The following is a 10,803-nucleotide window of genomic DNA, read 5'->3' on the forward strand; positions in this document are numbered from 1 at the left end:
CGGAAATAGAGATAGGTTAATAATTAGTGTGGCAATAGGAATAGGAGTTTGTTTTCAGGATGGAAGAAGTAATAGCAATTCTGTAGGCTGATTGGGATAATCTAGTAGAGGGGTGAAAATGATTCCAGACAGAGAAGGGAGATTCACTGGAGCAGTGCCCTTACATGGGTAAGATTTAGTGGATGAAGGAATAGCTTTAGGTAACAACGTGGAAAGTTTACTCCTGGTAATACAATGACAGAATATAGGGTGCAGATGCTGAAAAATGAGTAAATGAGGTGGAAGAAGTCTTGGGAAGTGTTCCTTTGCTTCTTTTGGTGCTTTCATGAAGTAAGCAAAGATAGGTGAAAGTTATGGGGATTGAAAGATTTGGGGGTTAAAAGAGATATGAAATAGTCACTAAAGTGAAGGAGGTATTTAATGGTCTGGGGATGTACAGGATGATTGCCTGGGAACATTTAAAGGGCTGGAAAAATGAATGCAAAGGGGCCAGAAAGCAAAAGGAATCATCTAGCTTAAAACTATATAAAAGAGCTTTGGCGTTCTAATTAAACAGTAGCAAAATAGTTTGAAAGCCTACTGAGTTTTTGAGGGAAATGTACTGCTAATGAAACCCAATAGCCTGCAACAGCCCATGACTCAAATTACCAAACAATTCCCAGGCTATACTGCAAATCCATCAAGAAATGACCCACTTATGTAATTTTTCCAGGTATATATATGAAACTATATTTTACGAAAATATATGTACATACCTAGAAGGTAGTCTTTCCATTTGCTTTTTAAAAATACATAAATTGTATATTCTATTTTTAAAATATGCGTTGCTTTTTCACTTACATATGTTGGCAGTCTTTCCAGTTTCTATTTCTGCATAACAACCACTCCAAACTTGGCTTAAAATACAGTGATCATTTATTTAGCCAACACATCTACAAACTTGGACAGGGCTTGGCAGGAACATCTCATCTCTGATCCACACAGCTTCACATGGGGTGGCTTGAAAGCTACGGGTCCCTTGATAGCTGAAGGCTGGAATAATCTGAAGACTCACTTGTCTGACGACTTGCTCACGTATCTGGTAATTGATTCTGGCTCTCAATGGTACCTCAAACAGGGCCATTATGCAAAATACCTCTATGTCATATCTCCATGTGGCTGCTTAGCATAGTGGCTTGGGTGCCAAGAGTGTCCCAGAGAACAAGGTGGAAGTGCATGTGCTTTTTATGATCAACCCTCAGAAATCACATATCAGTTTTTCATATCCAGTGGTTGAGGCAGTCACAGCTCAATGAACCTTATAGCAAAAGAGCTTGTAGAATGCAATACATTATGGCCATCTTTGTAAAATACAATGTGCCATAAAGATGCTTCAATATCTAGCCTTGGAAGTCACATAATCTCACTCCTGCCACTTCCTATTGGTTTAGGCACTTACATCTTGATGGGAACACTGTCATGTCATAAGTAGATCATATGAGATGGGATATATTTTGGTGGGCAATTTTGGAAAATACATTCTATCCCAGAGAACCTTTCACACATGAAGACTCCTTATATTAGTATTGTAGCTATGTGTTATTTTATTGATGTACTATAATTTTGGCAGCCTGCCAAAATTTCTCATTGTTTTTCTGGGTACCTGGCTACCCAGCAGTTCACATTGTCTGTCCTGGGAAGGTATCCAGTTCGCCTTGCTGGGCTGCGTAGTTGCCAAGGGATCATTACATGCTCTCATAGCTGAGGCAGAGCACCACAGAATGTTCTGCTGGACAGCATGTAGTAGGAGGAAGAAAGTGCAAAACACCACACCAGGACCAGTAAGAAAAGCCTATTGAAAAGTTTAACATCACATTGTAAAGAAGAAAATGCTTAGAAGCCAAACCATTGTAGCAGGTACTAAAAGTTGAGTTTGGAACTGTGAGGCAATAAACTGATAACCAGCACAATAGTAGATCAGTATCTTGAAAATACAAACTTTCAGTCAGAAAAACTCAACTAGGCTAATTGAAAAATAGTGAAATGCATATGCAGGTATTTCACGAGAGAGAAAGCATAAGTTATCAATAAACACAAGAAAAGTTGTTCGTCCTCAGTAATTGGGGAAATGTGAACCAGAACTACATTGAGATACCATCTCACAAACCTCTTTTGGAAAAATAAAGTTGGCGAGTTGGTGAGGATTTGGAGAAATGGGAATTTCATCTGCTAGCGAGAATGAAAATCATAACTTCTTTAGAGAAATAGGCAGTATTTATTAATTTTAAAGATGGGCATGCCCATGACTTAGTATATACGAGGGGTGCCAAAAAAATGTATACACATTTTAAGCGATGTTATCTATGTATTACTTTTTGAAGTTTAATTGAATTATGGTAGCCATGTGTAGTAAGACGGTCACTCAAAAGATGGCGTTAATCAAATGAATGCTAGCATCATCATGCGACAGGCAGGACAATCAAAGAAAAGGGTGGAAGCACAGTTGCCATTCGAGGAGCACAAGACCATTTTGAAGTAGTATTTGAAATTTGAGAATGTTTTCCTGACTTAACACCCCTTGACTTCTACCTATGAGGGACCTTAAAGGATGTGGTGTACTGTAGAAAACCAGCTACATTGGCAGTACTTCGGGAAGAAATTGAAACGGTATGCATAGCAATACAAGTGGACACTTTGGTCAACGTTGCTCAAGCAGTAGTTCACCAGGCTCAGAAATGTCTGCACGCGGATGGTAACCACTTTGAGCACCTCTTGTAATTGCAGAAGTCAAATGTGACTTGTATTCATCTTTTGTTATCAGTATATATTGAGTATTACAATTTTAATACAGGTTTTTCCTTTCTTAAAGTATGTATACATTTTTTGGCACCCTCTGTATATTCAGCATATAAATATATAATAAATATATCCCCTATAGAAAAGTTACACAGATATATCAGGACATAAATACAAATATATTCTTTTTTTTAACCATTGTTTTAAAATTTTATTAATAAGAGATTTCACCTACTTTAGTTTTCATCCTAAGTCTTCTGAATGCGGTGTGCATTGTATACTTACAGCGTATCCCAATTTGCACTAGTTCTAGGCTCAAGAGCAGGCTGGTGGCTACCGTACTGGAAATGCAGGATCAGACCACATGAAGACAAATTCTTTTTTTTTTTTTAATATAATTTTATTAGTTTCAGGTGCACAAGACAAAGCAATACTTAGACGTTTATCATTTATATCCCTCACACTGTGTGAACCCCCCTCCCCCATCCACTATCCCTCTGAAATCGCACAGAGCCATTACATTTCCACTGTCTCTATTCCTAATACTGTACTCCACTTTCTGTAACCATATACAAATACACACACACACACACACACACACACACACACACACACACATATTTATAGTTGGCATTCATTATTGTTCAGCTTCAGGTGTACCGTGCAGAGATCAGACATCTACATCATCCCTGAGGTGGTCTCCCAAATGGGACACATGTCCATCGGATACCCTACAAAATAATACAAATATATTCTGAGTGACACTTTTTACCTTTGTTTTAGTCTTATGTCTATAATTAAATATATTATTTAAAGAACACTCCACCCACTACAGCAGCATGCACATTCTTTTTCTTTTAAGATTTTTTTTTAATTGGGTAAGGGGAACAGGACTTTTTTGGGGAGCAGTGTGTACTTCCAAGTCTTTTTTCCAAGTCAAGTTGTTGTCCTTTCAATCTTAGTTGTGGAGGGTCCCGTTCAGCTTCAAGTTGTCCTTTCAGTCTTAGTTGTGGAGGGCGCAGCTCAGCTCCAGGTCCAGTTGCCGTTTTCTAGTTGCAGGGGGCACAGCCCACCATCCCTTGCGGGAGTCGAACTGGCAATCTTGTGGTTGAGAGGATGCTCTCCAACCAACTGAGCCATCCAGCAGCTCAGCGGCAGCTCAGCTCAAGGTTCCATGTTCAATCTTAGTTGCAGGGGGCAGAGCCCACCATCCCTTGCGGAACTCGAGGAGTTGAACTGGCAACCTTGTAGTTGAGAGCCTGACTGGCCCATGTGGGAATCGAAACGGCAGCCTTCGGAGTTAGGAGCATGGAGCTCCAACCACCTGAGCCACCGGGCCGGCCCCCTAGAACCATTCTTTTACTTTCAACCTCTTTATGTCTTTGTGTATAAAGCGAGTCTATTGTAGACAGCATTTATATGGACTCTGTTTTTATCCATTCCTCTAATCTCTGCCATTTAATTGGATAGTTTAATCCATTTACATTTAAAGTAATTAAGGAAGGACTTTTGCTATTTATCTGTTTATTTTTGTATGCCTTATGTTTTTAAATTCCTCAACTCCTCCATTTCTGTTGTATTTAGTTAATTTTTTTGTAGTCTATGACTTCAATTCTCTTATGTGTATTTTTTAGTTACTTTCTTAGTAGTTTTCTTGGGGGTTACAATTAACATCTTAAACTTATAGTTTGGATAATACCAACTTAGTCTTAATAATATACTACAGTTTGCCCCTGTACATCTCTGTGCACCCTCCTTTATATTGTATTGCCATAGATTTCATCTTTATACATTGTTTCCATTAATACGGATTTATAATTTTCTATGTTTAGCCTTTAAATCATAGAAAAAAAATGGAATTCCAAACCAAATACAGTAACAGGCTTTTATATTTACCTGTAACTCCATTTATGGCTTTAAGTTACTATCTAGTGTCCTTTCATTTCAGCCTAAAACATTACTTGTAAGGAAGATGTTGAGAGTTTAGCTAAACTACTCCATAATATTGATGCCTTGGCATCCATTTTGTGTGGTCAAGTGACCTGCAAGGTCCTTGAACTGACACTACCCCTCCCAAGAGTGCATGCCCTAGATAACAGCCTACAGGTCAAAGGAAATATAAGTTCCTGATATGACTCCCCCAGTGGCTCTAGCAAGAAAATCTCCCCTGTCGTGCAAGGCCTTTCCCTTCTGCACCCCTTTGATAAGAACATCTTGATGCGTAATCAAACACCTAGATTTTGGTTTGAATGACCAATCTGGCCTCAGCATGGGAACCCCAATGCAATCCACATGTGGACCCTAACAAAGGAGTGTACGTCAGGTCCAGCTGTGCTTTTGCCTGCACCCTTCCTTGACCTCCCTGTGTGGCCCCTCAAGGCATACCATACACCTCTTCCAGGACCTGAGTAACAAACTTCTCTACTTCATGACCTGTGGTCTCTTGTTAAACCTCAGTTCACCATCCAACTCAGAGGACTCTACATAATGAATGTTAATTTAACAAAGACACAATATAAGGTCTACTAGGAACAAACTTCCTAAGATTTTGTTTCTGTGGGAATACCCTAATTTCTCCTTCATTCTTTTAAAAAAATGTTTATTCCCCTTCACCTTTTCCCTGCCTTTTTAAATTTTTCAATTACAGTTGACATTCAATATTGCTTTATATTAATTTCAGGTGTACAGCATAGCAGTTAAAAAATTACATAATTTAAGAAGTGATCCCCCTGACTAGGTTAGTACCCACCTGGCACTACATATAGTTATTACCATATTATTAATTATATTCCCAGTGCTTTACATTCCCATGACAATTTTGTAACTACCAGTTTGTGCTTCTTAACCCCTCCATCTTTTTCACCCTGCCTCCCAACCCCCCTCCCATCTATCAGCCCAATAAATCTAGTACCCATCTGACACCACATATAGTTATTACATTAATGACTATATTCTTTATGCAATACCCTACATCCTCATGACTACTTTGTAACAATTTGTACTTCCTAATCTGGCAACCATCAAAATGTTCTCTGTATCTATGAGTTTGTTTCTGTTTGTTTGATTATTTTTGTTCTTTTGATTATTTTTGTTCTTTAGATTCCACATATAAGCAAAATCGCATTGCATCTGTCTTTATCTGTCTGACATACTCCACTCAGCACAATACCCTCCAGGTCAATCCATGCCACTGCAAATGGCAAGAACCCATTCTCTTCCATGGCTGAGCAATATTCCATTGTATATATGTACCATCTCCTCTTTATCCATTCATCCATCAGTGGACACCCAGGCTGGCTCCACATGTTGGCCATTGTAAACAACGCTGCAGTGAACATATGGATGCACATGTCCCCTTGAAGTAGTGTTGTGGGTTTCTTCAAATACCCACAAGTGGGATTACTGGGTCCTTCTTTGTCTCTTGTTTTGGCCTTTATTTCTTTTCTTTTTTTAAATTTTATTGGGGAATATTGGGGACCAGTGTGTTTCTCCAGGGCCCATCAGCTCCAAGTTGTTGTCCTTCAATATAGTTGTGAAGGGTGCAGCTCAGCTCCAAGTCCAGTCGCCATTTTCAATCTTTAGTTGCAGGGGGCGCAGCCCACCATCCATGCAGGAATTGAACCTGCAACTTTGTTGTTAAGAGCTTGTGCTCTAATCAACTGAGCCATTCGCTGCCCCTAGTCTTTATTTTAAAGTCTATTTTGTCTGGTGTAAGTATTGCTTCCTAGCTTTTTTTGCTTTTTTTTCATTTTCATGAAATATCTTTTTCCATCCCTTTACTTTCAGTCTGTGTGTGTCTTTCAATCTGAAGTTCTGAAGTGAGTCTCTTGTATGCAGCATATATAAGGGTATTGTTTTCTTATCAATTCAGCCACTCTATGTCTTTTGGTTGCAGCATTTAATCCAATTACATTGAAAGTAATTGTTGACAGGTATACAGTTATTGCCATTTTATTAATCATAGTTTTCATCTTTTTTTTCTCATCTTTCCCTCACCCCTTCCTTCCACCTCCCCCCCACTCCAGTTCAAGCCCATTGTTTCGCAGTTGTGTAGGATACAGCTCCCTGGCCCATGCTGGTATTATGAGCTTTTTGCTCCCCTCTGGCTGAGGCAGTTGGTCGCCAGTCATCGGTCAGCCACTCACAGCAGCTCACAGCAGCTCTTGCTGGCTGCTGGCTGCTCACGGCAGCCTGTGGCAGCTCGTGGCAGCTCGCGCCAACCTCCAGCTGCTCATGGCAGCCCAGCTCCAGGGAGAGCTGTTGTTACAATCTTAGCTGTAGAGAGCACAGCTCACTGGCCCATGTGGGAATCGAACCGGGAGACCTCGGCATTAGGAGCACGGCGCTCCAACCACCTGAGCCACTGGGCTGGCCCTTTTTTCCTCATCTTAAAGAAGTCCCTCTGACATTCCTTGTAATACTGGTTTGGTGGTGATGAACTCCTTTAGCTTTTTTTATTTCTGAGAAGCTCTTCATATCTCTTTCAATTTCAAATGATAGATTTGCTGGATAGAGCACTCTTTGTTGTAGGTCCTTGCTTTTCACTATGTTGAATATTTTGTGCCAATCCCTTCTGGCCTGCAAAATTTCTGTTGAGGAATCATCTGACACTCTTATGGGAGCTCCCTTATAAGTTACTAGTTGCCTTTCTCTTGTTGCTTTTAGGATTCTCTCTGTCTTTAATCTTTGCCATTCCAATTATAATGTGCCTTGGTGTGAGCCTGTTTGGGTTCATCTCATTTGGGACCCTCTGCACTTCCTGGATTTGTATGTCTATTTCCTTTGCCAGGTTAGGAAAGTTTTCAGTCATTATTTCTTCAAACAGGTTCTCAATCCCTTGCTTTTTCTCTTCTCCTTTTGGTACTCCTATGATGCAAATGTTATTATTCTTGATGTTGTCCCAGAAGTCTCTAAAACTATCCTTATTTATTATTTAGATTCTTTTTTTATTTTTGCTGTTCTGATTGGGTGTTTTCCTCTACCTTGTCTTCCAAATCACTGATTCAATCCTCTGCTTCATCTAGTCTAGTGCATTCTTCACTTCAGTTACTGTATTCTTCACTTCTGACTGGTTCCTTTGTATGGTTTCTATGTCCTTTTTTATGCTTGATATCTCTTTGTTGAAGTTTTCACTAAGTTCCTTGAGCATCCTTATAACCATTGTTTTGAATTCTGTATCTGGTAGGTTGCCTGCCTCCATTTTGTTTAGTTTTTTTTTTTTTTTTTTCTGGAGTTTTCTCTTGTTCTTTCATTTGGGATGTATTTCTTTATTTCCTATTTTGGCTGCCTCTCTGTTTCTATGTATTAGGTAGATCTGCTATGTCTCCCAGTTTTGGTTGGTTGGCCTTTTGTAGTAGGTGCCCTGTAGAGCCCAGTGGCACAGTCTCCCTTGTCACCCACACTGGGTGCTCCACGAATGTTCCTTGTGTGGGTTGTGTGTGCCTCTTGTTACAGTTGAGCCTTGGCTGCTATTGGCATGTCAGTGGGTGGGATTGACTCTCAGCTTGATTGACTTTAGTGTTTGGCCACATCCACAGCTTACAGGCTGCTTGGCGGGGGGGGGAGGTTATCCCACTGAGTGGGATAATTGCCACAGTGGGCTCTGGTGCCTGTTGAGACTGCCCTTTGCGTATGCCATTTGTAGGGTTAATTGGGTGGTGCTCTGTCTGTTGTGGTCTGAAGCCAACCTTCAAGTATGCTGGTTCTGGGGCCTCTTGTGAGGGGCTCCAGTACAGGTCCAGGTCACCAACTCCTGTGACCAGCTAGAGCTGGCAAGAGCTACAGAGTGATCTGTGGTTGTTTGCTGCCTCTAACCCTAGAGGCATGTGGAAGAAGCCACACTGCAAACTGAGGGCGTCTGTCACCAATACCAGGCCGAGGGTAGCTCTACAAAATGCCAGGACACCCTGAGGTCTGCTGCCATTCGCTGGCTCCCTTAAGTTTCAGCCACTGATAAAGCCTCATGCGGTACGTAAGTTGGGTGAAGCAGGGTCTCAGGGAGTCACTAGAGTGGGAAGAGTTGCAGTCACCAGGTTAATGTAAATTCTGGTTTGGTGCCAGTGCTGAGCCTGGAGCTACTCAGCAAAAGTCTCAGAGCACTCCAAGGCCAGTCACCTCCAGCCTGGGGTCTGTTGGACTTTGATAGTTTTCCAAGAAAGTGTGCAATGTGGATGGGGCTGGCTGCTCTTGGAGAAAGTGCCTCTGGCATTTGGCGAGTTGGGTGAGGCAGTGTCTCAGTGAGTCAGCAGGGTGGAGCTGTGGAGCTAACCAGACCAATCAGATTCAGATTTAGCCATAAGCATAGGGGGCGGTCTCAACATAGGAAAGATGGTTCCTGCCTGCCAGATGCACGGGAAAAGGACCTCCTCACAGGAAAATGGCGACTGTCCCAGCCCTCAACACCAAGCAACACAACTCAGTCTACCCCCCATGTGTCTCTGACACTGCCCCGAGTTACTGTCCTTCCAGTGAAGCCCCAGGTGAGTGCCTGGGAGTCAAAGAGCCTGTGCGTGGGCCGTTTAAGAGGACACCTTTGTTTCCCTACCTTCTTCTGTCCCATCTGGACAGCCCCTGTTTTTCACAGCCTGATGTTGTGGGGGCTCCTCTTCCAAGCACCAGTACTCTGGGCAGTGGAGGCAGGTGTGGGGCTGGGGTCCCTCACTCCTGAGGGGAACGTCTGTGGCCAAAATATCCCTCCCAGTTCTCAGCCACCACACAGACGTTTGGGGTTAGCAAGTTCTGTGACTCCAACCCTCCTACCAGTCTCAATGTGGCTTCTTTTTCATATCTTTAGTTATAAAACTTCTGTTTAGCCAGACTCAGATGGTTCTCCAAGTTGATTGTTCTATAATTTAGTTGTAATTTTAATGTGTTCAGGGAAGGAGGCAGGCACAATGTTTATCTACTCTGCCTTCTTGGATCTCCCTGTTTTTAAATTTGTTTTTGTTCCTTTTTATAATTTCTATCCCTTGATTGACATTTGTTTATATTCATGTTATTTTCTTGATTTCCTTTAGTTTTTTAGTTTTGGTTTTCTTTAGCTCATTGAGCATATTTAAGATAGTTGGTTTAATGATTTTGAACAAGTAACTCCAATGTCTGGGTTTCCTGTGATACTTCCTGCCAAACTCTTTTATATATTAATGGGACATACTTTCCTGTTTCTTTGTATGCTTTGTAATTATTTATTGATATTTGGACATTTGAGTAATATGATGTTGTAATTCTGGAGATTAGATTCTTCCCTTCTTCAGGGATTGCTGATTTTTGTTTGTTGAGGATTGCAGCCATCAATTTGTTTAGTGACTTCTCCAAACTATTTTTGCAAAGAGTGTATTCCTTGTTGTGTGTGATCACAAATTTCTGTTCCATTATATCTGCAGTCAGGCAGAGATCTTGATTTAAAGCTTCAATCCATCAAGTAGATATAACATTATAAACATATACGCACTGTCTTAGCTTGGGATGCCATAACAAAATACCATAGACTGGGTGATTTCAACAACAGAAATTAATTTTTTTTTACAGTTTTGGAGGCTGGAATTTAGATATCAGGGTGGCAGCATAGTCTGCTTCCAGTGAGGGCTCTTCTCTTGAGTTGCAGATGGCCGCCTTCTTGCTGTGTGCTCACATGACCTCTTCTTTATCCAAGCATGGAAAAAGAGAATGAGCAAGCTCTCTGGTGTCTCTTATAAAAGCACTAATCCTATCATGAAGTCTCCACTGTCATGATGTCATCCAACCCTGAGTACCTCCCAAAGGCCCCATCTCCACATACCATCACCTTGGGGCTTGGACTTCAACATATGAATTTGGGGGGGCACACAAATATTCATAACATGCACCTAACAGAGCTCCAAAATGTATTAAGTAAAAAAGACATGATTGAAGGTAGAAATAGTTATACAATGGTAGTTGGAGACTTCAATACTCCATTTTCAATACTGAATAAAACAATAAGGCAGAAGATTGGTAAGGAAATAGAGGACTTGAACAACACTGTAAACCCACTAACAGATATATACAGAC

The sequence above is a fragment of the Rhinolophus sinicus genome, linkage group LG11 (assembly GCF_036562045.2).
Source record: "Rhinolophus sinicus isolate RSC01 linkage group LG11, ASM3656204v1, whole genome shotgun sequence".
Taxonomy (NCBI): Eukaryota; Metazoa; Chordata; class Mammalia; order Chiroptera; family Rhinolophidae; genus Rhinolophus; species Rhinolophus sinicus.